Source organism: Suricata suricatta, chromosome 5 (genome assembly GCF_006229205.1).
Source record: "Suricata suricatta isolate VVHF042 chromosome 5, meerkat_22Aug2017_6uvM2_HiC, whole genome shotgun sequence".
In the NCBI taxonomy this organism is placed as follows: Eukaryota; Metazoa; Chordata; class Mammalia; order Carnivora; family Herpestidae; genus Suricata; species Suricata suricatta.
Window position 1 is genome coordinate 59,257,267 of NC_043704.1, and position 25,695 is coordinate 59,282,961.

At 41.8% G+C, this 25,695-nt stretch overlaps 1 protein-coding gene and 1 pseudogene across 1 annotated transcript in view; both read right to left on the reverse strand.

The window, feature by feature from the left end:
- The window catches only part of CCDC80 (coiled-coil domain containing 80), a 120,166-nt gene extending 103,991 nt beyond the window's left edge, over positions 1-16,175 (reverse strand). Inside the window, exons 1-2 of the mRNA XM_029939293.1 lie at positions 16,075-16,175; positions 12,944-13,040 (exon numbers count right to left, since the gene is read on the reverse strand). The gene's annotated coding sequence lies outside the window, so the exon portion shown is untranslated. The remainder of the gene's footprint in view (positions 1-12,943; positions 13,041-16,074) is intronic.
- LOC115291742 lies at positions 6,429-7,048 on the reverse strand (annotated as a pseudogene).
- Positions 16,176-25,695: the final 9,520 nt, after the last annotated feature.

Here is a 25,695-nt window from a genome sequence, read left to right on the forward strand (position 1 = left end):
AAGTCCAGGAAGAAAGGGCATCATGTCCACGGTAAAGTCGGGCCAGAACTCTGAAGCAGGAAGTCCTTACTGAGTGAGCTTCACAGTAGAGTACAGCCTGCCCATGTTTGGCCTGTATACCTGTCCCTACAATGGAATGAGAATTGTCAGTTCCATAGCGATGGTCTGCCATCACTTTGAAAAAAAGTGTTCTTGCTCTGGACTTTCCATAGATCCTGTAGTCGTGTCCTGTGGCTGTGATAAAAAATTTATCATGAATTGGCTGGGTTAAAGTGACAAAAATGTATTCTTCACAATTCTGGAGGCTAGAATCCATAGTCAAAGTATTAGCAGCCTTCTTTCCTCCTGGAGGTTCTGAGAGAGAAGCAGTTCCATGGCTCTCTGTTAGACTCTGGGGGCCTGCCAGCAATTACTGTTGCTCCCTGACTTCACTCCAGCTTCTGCCTCCATCTTCACCTCGCCTTCCCCTCTGCATATGTCTGTCCTCTGTGTGTTTCTTATAGGACAACTATTATTTGGTTTGGGCCCCATCTGGATAATCTAGGATGATATCAGCTCAAGATCCTTAATTACATTCTGCAAAGACCTCTTTTCCAAGGAAAGTCACATTCACAGGTTCCAAGGATTAAGACGTGGACAGATGTTTTTGAGGGGCCACCATTCATCCCACTACAGACCCTCTGTGTCCTATTTCTTCAGATTTATTTGCATCATCTTGAGCTTGGTATGCACTGGAACTGAGTAGAATATCAGAGTCCATCATTAATTTAAATAAGAAATGTTTTTAATTTTTATTTATTTTTGAGACAGAGAGAGAGAGAGAGAGAGAGTAGGGGAGGAGCAGAGAGAGAGAATAACACAGAATCCAAAGCAGACCTCAGGCTCTGAGCTATCAGCACAGAGCCTGACACGGGGCTCGAACTCACAAGCCATGAGATCATTACCTGAACTGAAGTCGAATGCTTAACAGACTGAGTCACCCAGGTGCCCCTAAGTAAGAAAATGTTTAAGGAGTTTCTACTAGGTGAAAAGAATTGACCTAGGAGTTGGTGACATAAAAATGAATGATATCCCACTGCCCACCTAACTGTAATCCACTAACAGGTGCACAGGTAACTGACCCAGAACACTGGTAAAATTCAAGTCCAGTAGCAGACATTATGCCATCCTCATTTCGGAGATGTACTTGTCAGATATGGCATTTTAAACAAAAACCACAAAAATCTCTCCTAAAATCCCACTCACAGTTAAAGGAAATGCCATCATTTCCTTTGCCTTGGTGTGCATGCACAATAAGGCAGAAGACATGACAGGAAGTTAGCAAACAAGACATGTCAAACTTGATTCTTTGAAAACACTTTTTTGTGGTATAGATTAGAACTTTAGCCAATTTCATCTGTCTTTGATTCCTCCAGCCAGACACTCTTTTAAATTAAATGTGGGGCTCAAAATAAACCAAAAATCAAAAACCAAAGAAACCTGTCACTGTATCAAGTAATCAACATCCTAAACAATTCCCAAAGGGCAACAAAGAATCCAAAGATGGGATGCAATAAATTAGCCCTATAAAAAAATTACCACTTCTAATCTTTTTTCCCATGATGCTAACAAAGAAGCCCCTAGAAACAAGTACCAGTTCCCCCAGGGCTCCACATTTTCTCTTTGTTAAGAGACTGCCCCATCTTAACAACATTTTCTGTCAATATGAACTTCAATGGTAATTCCACCTAAGCAAGACCCTAAATCACTGGAATTTATAGGAATCAAGGTCATTCAATGAATAGCACCTAAAAATAAGAAAGTGTCAAATGCTTTTAATTGCACTCCATATTCCATTCCATTACCCCAAATATGGCATTTGGTGTATTCCTTTTATTATTCCAAACTCTTGGATCTACAAAAAGTGTGCCATTATATAAGCAGAGTCTGTTCAATTTTTTTTAACATAATCACTTCTGAAAGATAGTTTTGTATGAACAGCAAAGGAGAAATAACAGTTTATACCTTTATGTATGCATATTTCCCAATTTTGCAAGAAACATTAGAAAAGGTTTAACTCTGTAATTCAAGCAGAGTAAAGTGTGAAAGCAAGACCTGAGCAAAGCAGTGTGTTCGACCACCATTCTATTGGCATGGGATACAACAGAGATCAGAGCCCAGGATATCTTGGATTGAGCTTCCCAAGAAAAGAGAGAGAAAAAGAGGGGGTGGGAATAGGATGGGGACAGAGAGAGTGAAAGAACACTTTTTGAAGTGGGTAAATGTCTGTCCTGATCAAAGGCCTCACTTGCCAAAGCAGCTGGCAAGGGCATCATTTTAGCGAAAGGAATCAGGATGAAGGCACCCATAATAAGGGACTTGATTCAGATTCGAACTTAAAATTGCATTCCAAGACCCAAGAGAAGGATGATCTCCTGATTGATTCTGTCATTGTCATGACCAGAGTTCTTCTGGTCCACCCCCATGCTTAATTGGTTGGTTGCATTTGATCTGAGACCATGAATCCCACTAAATGATTATAGTCTTTAAGAATGGCTCCCTGTGGGAACTCCACTCTGGTATTACACCAGATAGGAAGCTGCCTTGTGGCTTTTGCCCTTTTTACAGTAATGCATTTCTTCCCCCCAAAGCAAATCTCTATAAGCCCTTCCCAGTCCCCTTAATGATTCTTCTTTGGCCTTCTGTCATATTGCAGAAAACTTCTAAGTTGTCATCTGGAGATTTCTTTATGTAGAATTGTTTATCCCCAAGATCACAAGATCATGGGAGATTTACCCAGACCCTGACCACCTTTCTCTTGCTTGTTTGTTTTTAAGCAAGTATAAAGTACAAACCCTATTGGTGGAGGACTAGAAAGGGGCAGAGATAGTGGTTTCACTTGACCAAATGATCATGCTCATATGTTTGGTTAAGGCACATTTGCTTTTTGTTTCTTCTGTGTGTTGATTTGAGTGAGTTTGTCTCAGAGTGCAAGATTTAAAGCGTCCGGGCACACAGTGTCTTCTCAGAGGACCTGTGGATCCCAACAGCATGAAGTCATGATTGCTCAATTCACATGTGAAGATGAATGCAATGAAAAGAATCGCCCAGAACTCAGGCCAGTTAAAAAAGAAAAGTTGTGAAGAGGGCAAGTTTTGAGGTCAAGCCTAGCTTCTCTGTTTCTGTAGCCCTCTTCTTGAATTTACTTAGGTCTGCTTTATTGTACTGCCTTTTTAAGACAAACAGAAAGCTTCTCTATGGACACAGGCTTTCAAAGATCAGAACTCTTCAGTCACTGCTATTAACCACCCTGTAACCTCAATAATTAAGTCTTTTACTCTGGTCACTTTCTTTCACTTGGGAATGTATGTCAATCCAAGAAAAAAAAAAAAAAGAGTCAGAAAGTTCATCTGTGCTTTACCTAGTGGGGAGAAAAAAGAAAATGGAATTGAGCCTAAAAAAGATGGCTCCAGGGCACCTGGGTGGCTCAGTCGGTTAAGTGTCTGACTCTTGGTTTCGGCTTAGGTCATGATCTCACAGTTCATAAGATTGAGCCCTGCATCAGGCTCTGTGCTGACAGTCTGAAGCCTGTGTGGGATTCTCTCTCTCTCCTTCTCTCTCTGCCCCTCCCATGTCTCTCTCTTAAAATAAATAAATAAGCTTAAAAAAAAAAAAAAGGATGGCTCCACAACAACCAAATGTACGCCATACATTCCAATCTGAAGAAAAATTTAGAGGTAGAATAAACCAGCATGGGCAAAATAGTTTGAAGTGGTTGAAATGTTGTTTCCTTCTGAGACTGGGAATAATTCCCTGGTGGATACTGTTTTTCTAAAAATAGAATATATTGAGTTTGCTTTTTGTGATAAAACCAATTCATGATCACTAGAAAAAATTGAAAAATATAAAAAGGAAAGGAGGAAAAAAACTACCTACAGCCTCCACTAGATTTGAAATCATTTAGGGTATCGATGGGATTTTGTAAAATGGACACAGCCTTTGGGAACAGAAAGATCTGGATTTAATTCCAGTTCTAAGTTGCATGACCTTAGGCAAATTCCTTCAATTTGAGCAGATGTTTGATAAATGGATCTTGAGCCAAAAGGAAAGAAAGAAAAAGAGAAAGCAAGCAAGCAAGAAAATCCTCATTATTTTCATATAACCAGAGTCATTAGAGAGGAATACTCTCTCTTTCATATGTGACCTGGTTTAGGATGAGTGTTTAACAACCTTTAATGTTCTTGTTTGGGCTTCTTTGTTCTTTACTGTTGTGAGCTGAATGCTGCATTCCTCACTTTCTCACTTGGCAATCCCATAACAGCCTTATTTTAGGTTTTGTTTGTTTGTTTTTGGGTTTGTTTTGTTTTGTTTTGTTTTTAGGTAATGTCTACACTAAATGCAAGGCTTGAACTCACAACACCAAGATGAAGAGTTGGGTGCTCTACTGACTGAGAAAGTCAGGTGCCCCTATTTTATCCCACAACTTTTCTCACTGTAGCTCTTGCCTTCCTCCCCCAAATGCCTCCTTTAATCCTTCTGAGACAACTTCAGTCTCGACTTCCCAGGCTTAGCAGCACCAGTGATGTCTCACTCTCTATCTAGAAAGAGGATGGGCAGCACTTGAACTTGAGCCTCCAAGTCCTTTTTCATTCTTCAAGTAAATGAAAACTAAAATAGAAATGGCTGTTGGGACACCTGGCTGGCTGAGTTGGTTAAGCCTCTGACTTTGGCTCAGGTCATGATCTCATGGCTGGTGACACGCTTTGTGCTGACAGCTCGGAGCCTGGAGCCTGCTTCAGATTCTGTGTCTCCCTCTCACTTGGCCCCTCACCTGCTGGTGCTCTGACTCTCTCTCCCTCTCTCTCTCCCCTCCTCTCTCAAAAATAAATAAGCACTAAAAAGATTTTTTTTAAAAGAAATGGCTGTGATAAACCGTATTGATGCTGTGTTTCAAAGAACTTACAATGGTATTATATTAACAGGATAAAGTAATTCAGAATTCAAATATTAGAAAAATAACTTTGGTGGGTGGAGTTAAGCATTTTTTAAATAAAAAAGATAATAAAATAGAAAAATGCCACAAAGTATAAAATATGGTATATGTAGATACTGTTTTAGGAACTTTATAAAAACACACGTGTGTGTGTGATTGTGTGTGTGTGTGTGTGTGTGTGTGTGTAAGGCAAAACATTTTTTCCTTCATCACAATCAGAAATGTTTACAAACCCTGTGATAGGAATGCAACCCAGAGTGGAGTGGAAGTGACTTTAGAGGCTTGAAAGAGGCAGGTTGGGAAAAGCAGGGCAGTGGTGGGGACAGGCGGGTACCTGGGCAGGTATGAAAGACAGACGAGTCCTTCAGAGTTCTGCCAGACTCACACACACACACACCACACTGTACCACACCCCACAAATAGATTTGTCCATCCCCAGCACTGGTCTCCTAAATTCCTAAGCCTCGCACACAATCGCTGCCTCTGGCATAAATGCCAGAGACTCTGACTTTGATCCAAAAGAGTTTTCTTGGAAAGTATCAGTCCAGGAGGACGATCATAAGAAGAAGATCAAGAGTCTCTTATGGTTTGCCTTTCTCTCTGTTTGTAACATTTTTCCTTCCCTTTCCCCTTGCTAAGTTTCTCAAGTCCCACATATGAGTGAAAACATGATACCTGTCTTTCTGACTGACTTGCTTCACTTAGCATAATACCTTCAGTTCCATCCCCATTGGTGCCAATGTCAGATTTCATTCTTTCTCATTGCCAAGTAGTACTCCATTGTGTATAGAAACCACATCTTCTTTATCCATTCATCAGTTGATGGGCATTTGGGCTCTTTTCATAATTTGGCTATTGCTGATAGCAATGGAAGGAAAGATAAGTTGCAAACAGAGGGAGGTAAACCACAAGAGATACAGAGAACAAACTGAGGGTTGATGGGGAGGTGGGGGGAGGGGAATGGGTGATGGGCATTGAGGAGGGCACTTGTTGGAACAAGCACAGCATATTATTTGTAAGTGGTGAGTCATGGGAATTTACTCCCAAAGCCAAGACTACTTTATGTTAGCTAACTTGACAGTAATTTTTTTTTTGCCGTCAATAAGAAATTTACTTGTTTTAAAAAAATCCAAATGCTGGCATTGTCCAGAAAAATTTAACAGGTTTATTTATAATTTATTTATAATTGTTATAAAGTTGAACATGTTCACGGAAACATTTTGACTTGCATTAATGCTTTATGTCCCTGCATTTATATTAAAAATTCACACACAAATGAAAATGGAAAAACTGCCAATACCTGATTTCTGTCCCCTTTCTTTTTCATTTACAATCATATATTTAGGTACCTTTTGAACCCATGGGAAAAAAATATCTAAAGGTCAGAATTACCAATAACAGGAAGAAGAGGAAAAAAATTTTTTAAGAATGAGACGTTTTCAATCAGAGTGAATTCTTAAGCACGTTCCGCACGTATGCAGCGTGCTAGCTAGATGTCTTTTGGCATAATTGTTATACTTTTGGCACAGATGGCACACAGGTTGGTGTTTTCATAAAGGCCCACCAGATGGGCCTCAGTTGCTTCCTGCGCGCTCTGGGAGCGCAGATATGTTTGTTTGTTTGTGTTTTTTTAATGTTTATTTATGAGAGAGAAAGAGAGAGAGCAAAGCGGGGAGGAGCAGAGAGAGTGAGATATAGTATCTGAAGCAGGCCCCAGGCTCTGAGCTGTCAGTACACAGTCCCATGAGGGGCTTGAACTCACGAACCAGGAGATCATGACCTGAGCTGAAGTCAGATGCTTAACCGACTGAGCCATCTAGGCATCCCGGGATATGTTTTGAAGTCTTGAGCAATTTCTCACACCAGACACTGGAAAAGAAGCTGGCGGGTCAGAAATTCAGGGGACTTCTGATAGCCTCTAATTTCGCGCACAGCGAGGGTTCCAGGCCTGTAAGGACTAAGTTTCTTCGCTCCTCCAGTAGAGGGCGCAGTTTTGCGAGAGGCTTCTGTAGCCAGTTGCTTCCACAGTGCTTTACCATCGGTCGATTTCTGGGGAGTCTGCTTTGTCAAAGCCATGGTCCTGAGACCTCCGTACTGGCCCCTCTTCTTCAGGTGGAGCTTGGCGAGCTAAAGGCCGCGCTGGCGTTAGATAGCGATGGCCACTTGACAGTAAATTATTTTAAGAAATAAATAAAAGATGGGCAGAGAAAGAATAAATTCTAGAGATAGCAAAAATAATCATAGAAAAATAAAAATAATAATTTTTTTCTCTGTTTAAGAAAAAGAACTAGAGACCTTCATTTTTTTCCAGATTGAGTGTAATGAAGGGATGAGCAATTCACTTTCTTTTTTAACATGGCTTCCTATTTTAGAGTTTCTGTTGTTGAATATATATTTTTTAAGATTTTTTATTTCTAACTAATTTCTACACCCAATCAGCCGCTTGAACCTACAACCCCCAGACCAAGAGCCATATGCTCCACCCACCGAGCAAGTCAGGTGCCCTGCTTTTGAATATTTCAATTAATAATAGCATACATACATAGAGCCCCCTGTGTTAGGTTAGATGATAGGCAGCAGAAATTCAAATATGAAAAAGTCTTATGTTTTATGTTCTTAGTCACCTGTATCACTTCATCTACACATGCTGCAAGCGTCTTTCCTGAGGAAGTGTCCAGTAAACCACATGCTGAATTGTGCAAGGAGAGCATGTGTGTTTCATTTGCCTTGTATTTGATCTCTGGCAGTATCTTTAGAAGGCTGCAGTCCAAGCTGTTGAGCTGAAGTCACAGGTCTCTTTAACTCCCTTCATCTGGGGACACTTGACATTTTCTCACCTTTCTTGCCAACACGTCAACCTCACAAAGAATATATGAGAAGGAGGTTGAGACTGTTGGCGCAGAGGGAACTGAGAGGCACTCGGCAGCCTCCAGAGTCTCCTCAGCTGCTGGGGTTCCCCAACCCCAGTGCGGTGTGAGGTGTGGGATATTCGGTGCTCAGCCCTTACCAGCCCCCTTCCTCCTCTAATGGGGCTGAGAGTCAGCCTCCTCCCTGTTCTTTGAGCTTCTCTCCTGCCATCGTTCCCAACCGATGACACTTTCCTGTATTTAAATGTTAGTCACCCTTGCTATAGAAGTAGCAAGGTCCAGTGGAAAAACAATGGACTAGAAATATGGAGTCTTGAATTCCAGTCCTTGCCTGATATCATTTACTTGAACTAATAGAGGCAAGTTATCCGTCTCCCTGAAGGTCAGCTTGTACAACCATAAAATGGTCCACCTGCACCTGCCTTCTTGACCACACAAGGATACCTCTAGGGATTGGATGAGGTCATGGCATAAAGGTACATAAAAGTGAGAGATGCAGGACAAATGTGAGATCAGTTTTCTCAGGAGCCTCCTGCTTATATACATGTTTCCTGGTCTGGATTAGATTGCAGGAAGCCAGGGCTGGGGACTTTGCATCTCTCTTTACACAGTAGCAATAGCAATGCTTTTATATTATGAAGAATTATTTTATTTTTTAGCAGTTTCATTTATTTTTTATTATTTACATTTTAATTCATTAACATACAGTGCAATACTGGTTTTAGAAGTAGAGTTTAGTGATTCATCACTTATATTCAATACCCAGTGCTCATTCCAACAAGTACCCATCACCCGGCTAGCCCATCTCCCACCTCCCTTCCTCCCTTAGTTTTTTCTTTATTGTTAAGTTTCTTGTGGTTTGTTTCGCTCTCTTATGAAGAATTATTTCAAAAGAATGTCCCTGCCTCTTCCAACCTGCTGTCTAAGTCACCTCAAAGACTGCTCTCCTTGAGTCCCTGTTTGCAGTTTTCCTAAGTTTTGACTCATGAGGACCCCTTCTGCCTTCCCACCAGGGACCACACAGTAGCCTGGCTCGCTGCCTGCCCATCCCCACAGGATGCAGAAAGCTCTAGCTGAGCAGGAGGAGGCTGTGGTGGCCTTAGCAAGTGGAAGGCGATAGGGAAGGAAAGAGGAAAAGGGGGTGCATTTGAGGGAGGAGGAACATGGAAAGAGAAGTGCTGGCTCACCTCCCTCATGGGCTGAAGTGAAAAGGGACGAACCCCCTTGGACTGAAGGCTATAAAACTTCTGCTCATAAGTTGACTGGTCAGTCCAAAGCAATTCTAGATGGGCTTTGTATCCTGGATCGAAGGAGTGGTGCCTCATTAAGGCTCAACAGCTTATCTCAGGGCTGGGCGGGGCACATGCTGTGAAGGGTCTGGGCACCAACTTTAAGGTCAGGTGGACCTTAGTCTGAGTCTTGACTCTGTAGATTTCTATCTTGACCTTCCTAAACCTCACTCTTTTTTTTTTTTTATCTGAAAATGTGCTAGTAGGTATCTAATGAGGAGTTTTCCATGATATTAAATGAGGAAACACATGGAAGGTACTTAGCACATAGTAAGTTCTCCCTAACCAATAGTAATTCTTGTTACTATTAAATACAAAGGAGACCTCCATGAGAGTTTAAAATAGGACACAAAGGTAACCATGGAGTGGGGTTTGTGGGTGGCAATGGGAAGGACAAAAAGAGAAAGAAAGACCACACAGCAAGCATTTGAATCTGGGTTTGGGTTTTTTGGGGGAAGTGGAGAAAGAGGGCATTGAATCAAGGCACAGAACTTATGCCATTTAGAATGATAACACAAATGGTTCGGTTTGTCAGATGGTTTCCAGAATTGTTACAAAGTCAAGTTGTTGTTAATTTTTAGTCTCCGGCACTGTGGTATAATTGGGTGGCATTTCCTAACCTTAAACTGGATATATCAAGTAGGCAAAGGTATCTTCAACAGATTACAAAAATAACTAACTCTTACAGGAAGAGATTGATTAGACTCATTACATTTAAGAACTGTTTATAAAAAGGCACCATTAAGAGCATGAAGAGACAAGCTACAAACTGGAAAAAGATATTTGCAACCTAGGGATAACCCAAATAAATAGAATGTCAAGGGGGTGGGACAGGTGGCCAAAGACTTGAACTACACAAAGAAGATATCCAAATGGCCAATAAGCATATGAAAAGGAGCACACACGTTTGGGACATGCAAATTAAAACCACTCCTTGTCCTCTAAATGGGGATTGGGGGGGAAGGTATTGGTGAAGATATGGAATAAAAGCTGGAACTCTTGTACATTGCTGTTGGAAGTGGAAATTGGAATAAACACTTTGGAAATGGATTTAGGAGTGTCTACTACAGGCATGTGCATGCATTTCGTATAATCCCAAATTCCACTCCTTACTACACGGAATAGTCAGAGCAGTGTTGTTCACAATGAAACTGAAAATAGACTGAATGTCCATTAACAATAGAATGAAGAAGCAAACTGTGATACATTTATACAAATGGAAAATTATTCAACAACACAAATGAACAGACAGCCACTCCCACTCTAGTAACCATGTGGATGAATCTCAAAAACATAATGTTCAGTAAAGTTTGGGAGCGACATCAGTCTTACTGGATAACACAGCCACAGTGAGGAAATGGCAGACATTTGCTAACTACCTTGTGCTGACTTCAGTTATGAGGATGGATAAGTATGTGAGAAACCATGTCCAAGGCCAACACACATAGGGCCCCCACTGTGCTTGCATCAAAGAAAGGGCTTTCTGAAGCAACTTGTTAACAAGCATTCTTTTTCTTGTGGTTTGTGAGCCTAATAAACTAGTTCCTGGCCTATCTGTGTGCAGCTTGACCTATGTTTTAATCTTAGCTTTACTGGCTTAAATGATGTGTATATCATCCTGTTTTTTGCTGAAGACATCCTGTTATGTTCTTGGTTGTAGGATTTGCGCCACCTCACTATAAGAGCATTACATGACTTGGTTGTAATTTGTTAATCAAAAACAAAGTCATAATTATTGGAAAAAACCAACCTGTACAAAATGAGATAGGTTTGTCACTTTCTTAATCTTGGGGAGTGATGTAAAAATGAATGAGATAGTTCTCTGTATACTTTCAATGATTAAAACATCTTATCATAAAAAATTAGTCATTATAAAAAATTTTCTATTTTTCTAATGTCATCACTTTCAATGATTAAAACATCTTATCACTAAGAATTAGTCACTGTAAACAATTCCTATTTTCTGATGTCATGTTATTGCCTGATCAATAAAAAGAGACACCAAAGCAGACAGAGCAGAGATGCCTGCCTGGTGATCAAGAAAGAAATATGTGGCCCTCTCGTCTCTTTCTCACTCCGACATCGTCCATCCTTTTGGGGACCCCTGGACCTGCTGGAGCTGGACTCTGGCAGTGAAGGAAGTCCAACACAAGGGTACAATTTCATGTACATAAAGTTGAGATGTCAAAAACAGTCTATGATGATCAATGGCAAAACCTCGGTCATCTTTAGGGGAGGGCAGGTGACTGAGAGGGACAAAAGGGGACTGCTGGAAAGATTTTCATAATCCTTTTCTTGATTTTATGAAAGCTGCAAAAGTTTTATAAGCTCATTGATTTGTCCACTTAAGAATTTGTATTTTTCCAAATATATTGTATGTAGGTCAATGAAAGATAACTTTCCTCATAAACCAAGGAGAACCTTCCCCCCCTTCTACGTAACCCCTAGAAGAGCACTGCATCGCAGTGAGCCGTGAGATGTGGCGCTCTGCGTGACTTTGCCAGATGACGAAACAACTCTGCAGCCTTTGTGGGAGGGGACACATCATCCCCTCCACAATGCCTGGGCATTGGCAGAATGCTCAGGGAGGCAGTAAGGAAGTAATTAGGCACAACTCCATGAGAAATTTTGTGAATTCATGAAATGGCTTACAATCTTGAAACCAAGTATGCTTGGGGCCGGCAGACAGCCAGGGCCCTGTGTCCTGCCAGAAAGAAGTTTCCTGAAGCAGGATGGCGGGGGGCAGCCTCAAGGAGGCAGCAGAGACTGCATCTGAGCCTTGCACTTCCCCAAGAGGCAGGTACACGTGTAAGAGAGAAGACAAGCAAGGCATGGAGAGATTAAGTACCCCGCTCCAGGCACCAGCTGTGAAGTGGCAAGATCTGAACCCAGCACTTGAACTCCAACAGCCTGGCCCCAGAACTTGGAAACATAGCTACTATGCTGTGCAGCCTTGGGAAGTCTCCACAAAATTAAGGCAGGGCTGTCAGTAGACATGCAATGGCAGCCACGTAGGCGTTTTTAAGTTTTCTAGTAGCCACATATGAAAAAGAAAAAAAAAAGAGGTGAACTAATTATTTAAATGATACATCAAAAAATTATCCTTTTCACATGTAGTAAATATAAAAATAAATCTTGATGAGCCCATTTTTCTAACACTAAGTCTTTGAAAGCCCGTGTGTATTTCATACCAACAGTACATCTGAACTTCAAGTGCACATGTGGCTAGTGACCCTGTTTTGAGCGACACAGGTCTAGAGCGTTGCAGAGGAAAAAGGAGGACCATCCAGGTGAGCGGAATGGTTTGGGCAAAGGCTCACGGATGAGAATGCTCTGTGCATTTGGGGCATCTTTTCCTGAACTGCTTGAGTCTGAGCATCCTGAAAACTGCCCCGGGAAAACTTCCTCTGCTACCTGACACCCCCCTCTGCCTCCGGTGATTAAAGAGAGCTGAAAGCACACAGCCGGGAACTCAGGCTTTCAGACCCACAGTGCGAATAAGCCAGCATGAGCTGCACGTGCAGCATCAGTCCCGTGCACCTGCAGCGGAACCAGCCTGGTCCCTCTCCTCCTGACTTAATCCCCCCTCCCCTTCAGGGTTCATTCTCCACCATCCTTACCTCTCCCACCCACCTCATTCTCTTCCTCACTTCTGACTTTACAACTCGGGTGCTGCTATGCTGCCTTCTTGGCCCTTCCTCTCTGACCCTCTGAAACGCAGTCACCTTTTGCTTTGGACCCTGATACAGGCTTTTCCTGCTTTAACCAGGAACCACAGTTAGGGATGCACAGTCCTGTTGTTTCTCCCCACATACCTTTGTCTGGTCAGTTTCATGGACAATTTGTTCCCAAATCAGAGCTGTGTCTTTACTCACTGCCAGATAGACAGCAGGCAACTTATAAACAAGTGTCCTAAGAATAAAACATTCAAGGGTTGAAAGAAATGGAATTCCCATGTCAATGTGACTCTCAAAACAGGACAAATGAGTAATTGCACTTTATGGTCATTGTACATTTGCCAAATATTGGCCTGTTGAATCACTCCCTGAAGTCTGTCTGATTACAACATTAACTATAAATGAATTCTCCATCCATATAGGAAATAATGATATGTGGTAATGTGAGCTATGTACAGATTTAACTTGCTTGGAAACACTGGAATTCACATTTCTAGGTGCTCTGGCAAGAACAGAGGAAGATGCTCATTCACAGAGAAGCATGCCCTGGTGTGTGGGCTTGTCCTCAATAATGCCAAGTGTTAGGTTCAGCCACTTTCAGGGATACATGAGATGTAAATGAATAATTTTCTCAAAAAAGTTTATAGTAATATCCTATTCCCACATCACCCTAGGAAACTTTAATTAAAATAATTTTATTATCATCACTGAATTTATCTGTCTTTGCTTTGAGGTCTTCATCAAACAATGCCAGGGAAATTCCTCTGATTCATGGAAACAATGGCTGTTTCTACAGAGGAAACTGGTAAGTGCTAGGATCATTACACTGGGTGTGTTAAAACCACAGGACTGCACCTCCATGCTTAGGGACCTGGGTCAAGTGCCAGTTCCGCTGATAATTTGCAGGGTCACTATCTCTCTGAACAGCTTTTCTTTTCAACTGCAAAATGGAAGGAAGTAGACTTATATTTTTAGGTGAAATAAAAAAAACAGTAGAATACACACATATTGCCGGAGGAAGCCCTGAGGAAGAAAATGAAGAAGAGAGTCTTTTTTGCCCCTCCCTAAAGGCGCATCTACTTTCATGAAGGGAATTATGGGGAGGAAATAGGAACCCCAGGAGAAGAGAGCAGAGTTAAGCACCTCCTCAGCTCATGGCACCCAATCGTCACCACATAGGCAAAGCCTTTTTTTGTTTTATTTAGTTTTGTCTTATATGTTTCCTCTTCATCTCTGGCTTCATCTCTCGCTCCGTCTCTGGCTCCCACTTGCCCTCACCCTAGACACTTACATGTACTTGGATGTGTGTGCATATTGATACATTTGAAGTTTTATGATGTTATATTGTCTTTTTCTTTTATTTTTTAATGTTTATTTTTGAAAGAGAGAGAGTTTGTGTGTGTGCAAGTGAGAGAGGGGCAGAGAGAGAGGGAGACACAGAATCTGAAGCAGGCTCCAGGTTCCAAGCTGTCAGTGCAAAGCCTGATGCAGGGCTTGAACTTACAAACCACGAGATCATGACCTGAGCCAAAGTCAGACGCTTACCTGACTGAACCACCTAGGCACCTCTGCTATACTGTCTTTGTATACCTTTTAAATATGTACATATGTGTGTATATACATATATGGGGAAAGAGAGAGAGAGGAAATCATGGATAGGCAACTCATTTTTTTCACTTCTTTTTTTCACTCAGCTCTATGTTTGTAAGAGTTCCATGTCCTTGATTAACAGTATCCTACATTCACTCATTCATTCCTCAATGATGGACACAGAGATAAACCATAAAACACAATGGTTAGGGGTATTCTGGAGCTAGACTGACTGGCATTATTCCAGTTTACCAACAATGGGAATGGAGCCCATTCACTCAACCTCCTATTCTCCAGCTTCTCATTTCTAAAAAAGAGATGGTCATTGTATCTACCATGTAGGGGCTGAGAACAAATAAAGTAGTGGGTGCACACAAGCTCTCAAGTGTTAACTGTCATTATCTTCACCATCATGATTATTATTCCTGCACCCAGTGCTGCATGGAGCACCCTTGTACACATTCCTTATTGGATCTGGGTCTGAGTTTCTCTGGGGTGTGGACTCCAGAGAGGGATGGCTGGGTCACAGGGCGTAGGCACACTTAATTTCACCAAGTACTGCCAAATTGCTGTCCAGAATGACCGCTCCAGTCTACATTCCCACCATCAGTTCCTGAGGGTTCCGGGAAAAGTTTTCTCAGCCAGTGAGTGCACAGATTTTAACAAGTCTTCTCTCCAGTTGCACTGACATCATCTGTCTGGGAGACTTCTGTCCAAGTTGGGTGGAGAAACAGCTCTAAGACACGTGGCTGATTTAGGAGTCTGTGCTCTTCCACACTTTGGGGCCCTAAATCCTATAGTGATTCTCAAGTGTCCACCTTGAGGGATACAAGAACCACCCAGGGGGAAGGTTCATAGTGCTTTCCTATGGGATTCTGACCCACCCACCCTAGGAGAACATGCACCTCCCCCTCCTTAACCCCAAGTAAGAGTCCCCTGACTCTGGAAGCCACCGCTGCTGATGGACAAATATTTTCAGCACAAAACAGAAGGTGGAGAATCATAGGGGTAGAAGAATGGCTAGTAAGCTGGCAGTGGCTTCCAGATGGAGCCTGCAGTGCATCCTGATGGAGCAGGAAGATTCCCTTATCCAGAAAATTCTCCTATTGTCAATGATCTCTCTACAGCCTGGATAATAACAGAAAATGTCACTACTTAATTCAATCTTTTAAATTCAGCCTGTACTTTCTCTGGAAGATCATGCACTAGCAACACATGACCTGGGTTCCCCATTACCTGGGCCCTATTACCTATGGCCCAATACCTGTCTACTAGAAGGTGTAAGCATCTAAGCAGGAGTCCCTGAGGGACTTGGATATTCTGGAGGCAAAGTATGATAGATAGATGTTTGATAAATTTAGGAGATGTCTCTTGGCCCACAACGGTAGTGAGTACAGCTCCAGAGGAGATTCTGAGGCTCACTTAACAGTGTCATTTAAATTCAGCCTGGCACCTACATCATCATAAAGGTGCTAAACCATATACGATAAATAGCTAGCGGCCAGTCATCCTGGATCTGGGTCTGGAAGCCAATAACCTCCAGAATATCCCTTTTTATGAGAGGCAGGTCAGTAAAATTTTGCTCCCTCTGTGTCTACCTCATAAGAGTTCATTAAGCTTCAAAAGCAGAAAACAGGTAATTCACCCATTGCCTCACTCACTGGTGAGCTATTGCTTACCCATGGTTCCTTTCTTCTTCTGGAAAGAAACCACAAGCCTCCAATTTCACTGAATCTGTTGGAAAGTAAAGTTGGCACTTGGACATGTGGAGGTGTGTAGCCCTCAGGGACAAGAGAAGGAGAGAAGGCTCTGCGCCAGGTGATGGGCAGACAGCTTCCTGCATTATGAGGTAATGGCTAGTGATGTTGTTTGGCTGGAGGCTCACACACTGGTCTCTGCTGTGTCTGCCAGTGTGTGTGGATGGCGAAGCACATTTTTGGATGTTGGAGAAGATAGGGTAATATTTAAATTGGCAGAGTAATAGGTAACTAATTTTTAAATATTGTTCATATCTTTCTTATTACTTTTGACTCTAATAATTTTTTTATGGACGAGTAGCTGGCATCTAGTAGGCTCTCAGTAAATATTGTTGAATGAGTGACTAGTCAGTGCAGAGCAGGACTCTTCATTCTGTTCTCCAGATCTCACTCAGACTGAGATGATCTTCCTCTTCCCACATAATCTTTTGACAATATAAGGCACCTATTGGTTAAAATAAAAAACATACTGGAATATGATACAAAAATCCCAGCTGAAGATTGGTCCAGCCCCAGCTGAAGAACTAGCAGGAGGTATGGTGGGATGGGAATCTGAAGGACCAAATCATCAGCTGGTTCAAGAGATAGAGAGACCAAGGCCCTGTGGACCATTGCGAGGTCCACTGTTAAGAAATGGATCAGGCTGAGGAACGATGACTTTTACAATGAACTCTTAGAAGGCAAAGACTGGGGCACCTGGGTGGCTCAGTCAGTTAAGCCTCAGACTTCAGCTCAGGTCACAATCTCAGAGTTCCTGAGTTTGCACCCCACAGGAGGCTCTCTGCTGTCAGCTTAGCGTCTACTTCAGATCTTCTGTCTCCCTCTCTCTGCCTCTCCCACATGTGAACACCTGCTCTCTCTCTTTCTCTAAAAAATAAACATTAAACAAATTATATGAAAAAAATAAGGCAAAGACTAATGTTGCAAAGGCAAGGATGAATTAAAGAGAAAGCACTTGTTGGTTGGTGGCTGATAGTAGGAGTGGGCACAGAAATCAGGGGCAGATATCAGTGTGAAAGGTTATAAGAGGTTGGGAGGAGTAAAATAAAATAAAAAAGAGGTTGAGTCTTGAGAATGGGACCTAGAGGCCAGAGAGGGAGGTTCTGTTAGTTTCCCCTTATCCATGTTTTCCCCTTCCCAACATATTCTAACTCTACCCCACCCCCTACTTCCACATGCAGAGAACAGGGGATGCATCTTCTGAGGGCTCATCTTCTCAATTTGGTGCCACGTTGGTATCAGTGAGTGTCTCTGTCTGATTTCTAGAACTAGGCCCTGCTTCCATGTCCCTTCAAGTGAGGCCCCACAACCCCCATTCAAAGGTTTGCCCTGACCCAAGAGAGACAAGCCCAGAAAGAGAAATTTAAGCTAATCTTGCCCTCCATTTGGGTTCTAGCCCCAGTCACTGTGGCCTCTAAACTGTCCCTGACTTTGACCCTCAATTCTGAAAACTGCGCCTCGGCCTTAGCTCACATTTATTTAGCCCATGCAATGAATCAGGCACTCTGGTCTTTCCTGGAAATACAGTTACAAATAAGGTACTGGCCTAGCTTCATGGTGACTACAGGCCAGTGAGAGACAGGGTGCAGTAGACAGGAAGTCGCAGTAAGCTGTGTGGAGTACTGGATGGGGAAATAGAAGCAAGTAGGAGGGCAGCTAACCCCAGCTAGGGGAGGAAGGGTGGTTCAGGAAAGACTTCCTAGGGGAAGTGATAACTAAACCCTCATACAAAGGCAAGTAGATGTGAATCCAGCAAGGGCTGCGAGTGTGGACAGTGATGTTAGGGGAAGCAATAGTAAGTTCAATGGCCTAGAGATTAGACAAAGGTCTCAGGATCTGAACATAATTCAATATGGCTGGAGCCACAGAGGACCATGGAGGAAGGACAAAAGATGTGACTCTAACAGTAAGAACCAGATTATGACTGGCCTTACAAGTAGGATGACCACATAGATTTACTGTCCCAATATAGGATTCAGCCATTGTAACCTGGGACTGTTCTGGCAAGCCAGTTCAAGTTATCATTTCACTTGTAAAGCAAGTAAGGATTTGGCTTTAAGTCTCCCTGTCTGTCTTACTATACCAAGCTTCACCTCAGTGGCCTTCCTGAAATATAAGACCCTTCTGTATAGAGGCCTTGACTTGTTTTTGCTGAACTTCTCCTATATATGCCCTACACATGTGGATGGAAATAATTTCTTGTTCTCCTTCTCTAGTCAATCTTATCCCAGGGCCGTCAACCAAGGGGTTCCAGAAGAGATTCCATGTAGAATTTGCAAAAAGCATCTTGTTTGTGTCATATACTTCCAAATAAAACAAGTCACTATTTCTCACTAGTGACGGGATTTTGGCATGATGGGGGTTCAGAGCTGATGGCCAAGAAAGAATTATTGAAGACATCTTTGGTGCAAAAAGATGATTTAATTAAAGCCCAGGGACAGGACCCATGGGCAGAAAAAGCTGCACTGGGGTTGTGAAGAGTGACTGGTTATAATATATGGAGTTAGGGGAGGTAAAGGCAAAAGGGAGACTTCCAGAAGGACTTTGATATGCTGAAGAGGACTCCTAGAATACCTGAGACCTTGCTATTGTCAAGCTAAAGATTGTTTTTCCTCAAGTAGGGCATTAACATTAGAATGGTGGAGGTTCCTAGAGAAATGTTCGACTCTGCATTTGCCACAAGTATTTGCTGATGGGCTGCAGGTTATAAGGAAATTTCATTTTAGCTGCCAGTTCCTTCTTGCCCTTTGTTCCCCACAACATTATGGAGGGGAGGGTGATAGTAGGGGTTTCAGGAAACCATCTATAGGTTAGATTAGGCTATTGATAAGATTGCCTTTTTCTTATAATTTCCTAAGGTATTTGTGAACTGATGGAGACTCATGTCCTGCATGACTCTGAGGTCTATCAGTTAACCATTTGTTTTCTTCCCTTTCCTTTGTTCTTGGGCAGCCGGACGAGCCTGAGAGAATTGTCACACTTATGCCACCTTGGGGGTGGGGTGTTGTTAGCTTGTGTTTTGCCTTCAGCTTTCCTTATGCTCCCTCATCACTAAGATTGTTTCATTTTTTACCAACACCTACATATGCACTGAAGGTTAGAGTTCACACTTATTAGGTCTGTGATCTTAAGCTACCTGACAGCTGTGAGAACCATTCTCTCATTTGCAAAGTAAAGAAAATAAAACCAGCCTCCCAGAGTCATTAGGGGTAAATGAGGGAACACAGGTGATAGAACCTAACTTAGCATCTGATTTGGGGGAGATGCTCTACGAGAAATAAGGGAGATGGTTCATTTTCAGAAAAAAAAAACAAATAAAAGCTGCACTGTTTAGATAAAAGTAGGTTTACAACCTATTAGAAATATATAGGAACTCTGCCCACCGCCACCCCCATAATGGAGTCCCAAACCCTTGGACTCCATTCTTCTTCCCCTTTCTGTTTCCTGAGCCTATTTTCATGGGCTTTGCAATAAGCATGTGCCAAAAAACAAAGGAGGGACTGAAAGTCACTGAGTCACCTCAGGAAATGTACATTTGTTCCAGTCAGACTACTTTTTGCCTTACATGGGCATAGGTGATGTCAAGGTAAGGCTGTAACCTCTGTAGTACTCAGCCAATGAGGACTCAGGGGAGGGACTTGCATGCTAGGAGATAAATTGTCTGCTGTAACAGCCCCAAGTGTGCCTGTCCTTCAGACACCTGCTCTTGCAAGAACGCTGATTAAACCTAGCTTCATTGTGTTCAGAGTCTCCGTGTCCCTCCTTGGATTGGGTCAGTGGCCTTATTTCTCACACTCACTATAACTTTTTTTTTTTTTAGGAATCTAAACTTAGCAGCCACCAAGTACTACAGAGGAAAGAGCCTTAAAAAATTAACTGCATTGTTTTAGGTTCCAAGGTACAATTTCAGTTATTCACATTCTTCAGACTCAACCATGCTTACTCTGATCTGTGTCCCATAGATACATGTGGGAACCTAACCTATGTATTTCTTGTGGGTATCAACTGTGGATGCTTTCATTAGGTGGGACTGGGTTAGGTACATACAACATCTCTTCTTCTTGATAGCTTAATGGGATTCATGCCCAAAGCCTATTAACCAAACCTGAGCCCCAGAATGCTGGCTGGCACCCTGGGGGTGCCAGGTACATAAAGGTGAAAAGCATTGTGCGGAGGCCTAAACCCCCTCAACATCTATCAGTTGATATTCTATTCCACTGACACAGATACCTTCAACTCTTCCTCTGACCATCCCCATGCCACATTTCCTTGAGCCACTGGGCTCTACATCGGCCTTCAGTTAATCCAGCCCCCTCTGTTCAGAACCCAGGATTATAACTTGTTTCCCTTTGCTTCAGATTGTCTTTGCCATGGCTGTTTATCACTGCCTTTATTGTTGATTTGGAAGTACTATATCTGGGAAATTTCACCTCTGTAGAACCTTGGACTCTCTAGTCACAATAGAAAACAATCCACATTACAATGACCTTGTTATCTCTCTCCTAGAGCCTGATAACCTTTAAATCTCAGCCCATGAGATGCTGCTTCATACTTTGGAGTCAACTTTGTTCCTGGGCAGGACTGTGGTGGTGAGGACTGTGGTTTATACTGAAAGCTAACTGCACATCTGATCAGTCTTTCTGATGGTCCTGCTCTTACCTTGGGGTTCCCAGGATTACATTAGAAAGAATGATTTTGAAGGGGGAATTAATAAAAAGAGAACTAAACTGATATGTGGGTATAAAGTTTGAATGGTTCCGATGAGTCACTTACACCATCCAAGGATTTTTACATCCTACAGTATTTCATCCCTTTCCTGCCTGTCCCAGGGAACCACATTCCCCACACTGACTAAAGAAAGCATCAGTGACCATGAGACACCTTCCTTTCAAGGAGTACATACCAGTCCTTTACATTAGATGGTCTTCTCTCCATCTTCACAGAATATGGACTGGCCTTTCACTTATGTGAGACCTTTGATTTGATTCTAATATTATTTTTTAAGGGCCAGAAGTATTTACTTTACTTACTTCCATTCTATTTACCTTTAAAATGTCAGGAAGCTGATAACCCCATCTCAGGAGATGCTTTTTTACTGGTTCACTTTTGGTCATCTGAGACAGCTGTCTCTAGAACCTCCTATTTCACACATATGAATCTAGGAATATATGAACCTATTTACATACTCATCTTTTTTTACTTTGAAAATTTCTTATTTCTTTTTCTTTTTTTTTTTTTTTACTTTGAAAATTTCTTTTTTGGGGGGGAGCAATTTTCTTTTTTTAAAAAACAAATAAATTGTTACAAAATAGACTTTAGAAAATAAGTTACAAATTGTAGCAAAAGGCTGCCCTTCCACAGGCAACATTCCCACCTGTGGCTCTCTGCATAATGCTTTTGGTTGATCTTTTCCAAATTTCGTAATACACTTCCTCCCACGGAGCTGAACCACAAAAGCTAACTAGATTTTTATCTTGTTCTCCAACAAAACTCCTGACACTTAGGAGTTGCTTACCTAGGAACCCCTTGTTACATGGCTGAGTTATTATATACGATGTCCCATTCTCTATCTGCCTACCTCCTAGGAAACTTCCTTTCTGTCTCACTGAGACTCAGAGTGACTTCATGGACCTTACTACAATAATAATAGTGGCCTGAAACTCTTATTTTCAGACTCAAGAATTTGTAGATGTATCCTTCTAAAGATTTGGTCTTGTCTTGAAATTTCAATACCCAGTCTTTGAGACATCCTAAAGTACAAATTGATCTACTCTTCTTCTCCGATCCCATCAGCCTGAAGCCGCAGGCATAATGGTCAAAGCCAACTTCTCTCTGAGGCTGTGGGACATGTCACCTGGCACAGTGATATAGCAGCAGTGGTGGGCACATAGCTGAAGCTATGTCCAGATGACTGGACCAAATCTCCTGAGAGCAGAGTTCCTGTGATAGACCTGCTCCTCAAGTTCACAAAATGGAGTTTCCAGGAAAGAGTTCTAGAGTTAAAAAGCAGGATGCTAATTCAGACAGGTACAGAACATCAGGGCCACATAGTAAGAAACTCCTCCACCTTCTTCACTGCTGTTTCCCCAATATCTAGCCCAGAGTTTGAAACTTAGTGCTTCTTCAGTGATTCTTGCATGCACGAATAAAAAAGAATATCTAACAGACTTACAGGTTTGAAAAAGAAAATCTAAAAGGCTAAATATAACTCAGGGTGTCTGGGTGGCTCCGTTGGTTAAGCATCCAGCTCTTGATTTTAGTTCAGGTCATAATCTCACAGGTTCATGAGACTGAGCCCCACATCAGGCTCTATGCTGCTTGGGATTCTCTCTCCCCCTCTCTCTCTGTCCCTCCCCCACTCATGTATGTATGCACACATGCACGCACATGCTTTCTCTTTCAAAATAAATCAAAAAAATTAAAAGCTATATATTACAAAGAGAGTTAGACTCCTCTGTTTCAAGAATAGAAAAAATGTAAAAAGAATATAATAGATGGACTTAATCAGAAATGTAATATAAGAGGCAGTGTTGGATAGTATAAACATTTGATTCTGACTACTTAAGTTCAGATGGTGACTTTGATGATTACCAGGCATGTCGATGTGGCAAGTTAGTTTCTCTAAGCCTCTTAGAGAAATGAAAAAAATGGGAATAATGATAATGGCTGCCTATTGGAACTGCTGTAGAAATGACATGAGGTAATACATGAACATAGCGCCCTTACTGTAGATTCAGTCCCTACTGTTATTAGCTCTTGTTAGTAATGGTATAGTACTAGTATTATCTCACATGCAAACACCAATAGTTTGGTGATGGCTTCCTCGAGGGCTGTGTGGAAGAGTATGTCCACTGAGCATCCAGTCTTGGAAGGAAAAAAGTTTCATATCTGTCTTGGATGCCACATGAAGGAGTAGTATGTTCCTGTATCATGTATACCTTTCCTGGCCTGGACTGCAGGTCCCTCAAAAATTGGGACTGTGCTTATTCATATCTGGGTCCTCAGCACCTGGCAAAGTATTTGACTCATAGTAGGTCTGTCAATAAACCTTGTGCAAATGTTCAACCTTTCCATTGGCTGGCTGATAGCTTTTCTCTGCTATCAATCCGTATCATGGACCATTCCACTGATAAAAGTATAGTCTCATAGTAAATACTGAAGCAAACTCTAGTCTCAGGCAGGTCGTGGTAGCATGTTTAGAATGAATATTCAGGCTCCAACAAAATTGTTCCACATTCCATAAATTCAGTACATTCCAAGAAGGATTAATGCTATACCAGGATTCTCCCACATGGCTCCCCATATGAACCCTCTGTTGATTTATGTGTGTCTCTCTCTTCAGAAGTCTCTTTTTTACAACCCCACTTGAAATCTTATATAAAAATTCAAGTATTGCACTCTTGTAGCAAAAAATCTGGCAATGAATCATCTACATTTCACAATTAAATACTGTAAAAAGCAACACCCAAAGCTTGCCAATGAATTCCTCAACTGTCTTCTCTATGACCTATTGAAATAGCAAAGGCTTTTTCTATCATCAGCACATAGATGATTTAAGACTCAGAGGGCAGTCCAATTAAAAAAAAAAATTAGCCAGCACCAGAATAATTGAACACAATTTGAATTACTTTGGTTCTTATCTCTAAACACAAATTCCAGATTACTTCAAAACATACAAGTATCATAACTTTCTACCAAGGTTAGGGAAGGAAGAATATTCTTTAAAAATTTTTTTTAATGTTTTATTTATTTTTGATACAGAGAGAGACAGAGCATAAGAGGGGGAGGGGCAGAGAGAGAAGGAGACACAGAACCGGAAGCAGGCTCCAGGCTCTGAGCTAGTTGTCAGCACAGAGCTTGACATGGGGCTCGAACCCAGGAACGTGAGATCTGACCTGAGCTGAAGTCGGAGGCTTAGCCAACTGAGCCACTCAGGTGCCCCCGGAAGAATATTCTTAATAAGAAGTCTGAGAAAAGAGAGGGAGTGTTTTTAGAAATGAGATAGTATTTAGTAAATAGAGGATGAAGCCAATTGGGGTAACACTATGGCTTTGGATTTATATGAAAATTGCCCTTGGTGTTCTCAGAAAAAAATGCATTACCTACAAGCCTGGGTTACTCTGCTTCAGCAGGGACATCTGGTTACTTATTCAGGGTAGAACAGGTGGGGCAGATCTAGGAACCTAGCTCTGGACCCAGCTGTGTGACTACTAAGTAGGAGACGAACAGGATGCCAGGTAAGTGCTGACCCAGTCAGAGTCAATGAAAGGTAAGGGATGGACATCCACATGAAAACAGTCTTGCAACTGAGTAATCATTTTATACTACTTTCTTGGGAAAACAATTATACTCGAGAAGATTAAAGTTCCAGATCAGAAAAACTATGTGGTTAAGCAAAATTAGCATGACGTCCGTCATTGGAGATCCCCAAGGTATGTCTCTTTTTCACACTAGCATAGCTATTTAAGAAAAACTGTTTAATTCAAAAATGTTTCAATGAGGGAAATGTTGATAGAAACTAATCAGAGTCTAAAACTGCTAGTGGAAGCAGACTTATTTTTTTTAAATCTTGAATGATTTAGCTGTTTAACATGCTCTCTTCAGCAATCTGGAACAAAATAACACATATATTCTAGCTTCAGGGAATAGAGAATTATTGCCTTTTGAAAGAGAAACTCTGAATCAAAAACATACTGGCAGCTTTTACCTAGATCCAGGGGAAGTGAGAGGATCTCAAGGAATGAAAAAGGTCAGCTTGTTTTTTTTTTTAAGAACAAATAGAACCAGGGCAGTAAAGTCAGATGAGGCTCCAGCACGAGAGTCCTACCTAAGACATCCTACTTAAAATTGCAAATGTCCCTGCCCTGGAACTTCCAACCCCTTCCCTTCACTCTGTTTGGTTTTTGTTTGTGTGTTTTGTTTTGTTTTCCCCATAGCACATACCTCCTTCTAACAGACTGTTTATTTTTTATTGTTTGCCTCTCCTCACCAGAATGTAAACTCAATGAGGGTAAGGATATTAGCCAGTTTTTGTTCACTGAGGTATTTTAGCTTCCTAGAACAGAGCCTGCTACAGGGTAGATGCTGAATAAATATGTGTTGAATGTTTCCTCAGGGAGTTCTATGTGAACAGAACCAGAAGACAGCACACCAAGTAGGGAAGGTCAGTGTGTTAGGTGTAAGTATTAGTGATTCAAACTAAGTTATGAGCAAATAGTGGAACATCTGACATAGATGGGTTGAGGGGTGGAATTCAGTGAGCCCCAAGATTACAAGCCGCTGCTCTGAAGCTGCGAAGCCAGAAGCAAGGCAAGTCGGAAACCAGAAGACTTTCAACTCTGGCATACACTGTTAGCTGCCTACCCACTTTCCATTCCCCACTCTTAATTATCATCTGAAACCTTGTCCTGCTTATACTGACATTATGCACAACTTCAGAAGGGAACCATCGTTGGTCTAAGCCATTTATGACCACTCTTTTCCCAGTTTCTCAGCCTTTAAGCCAGATCAGTGAGAACTTACACAGAAGTCAACCACGCATTT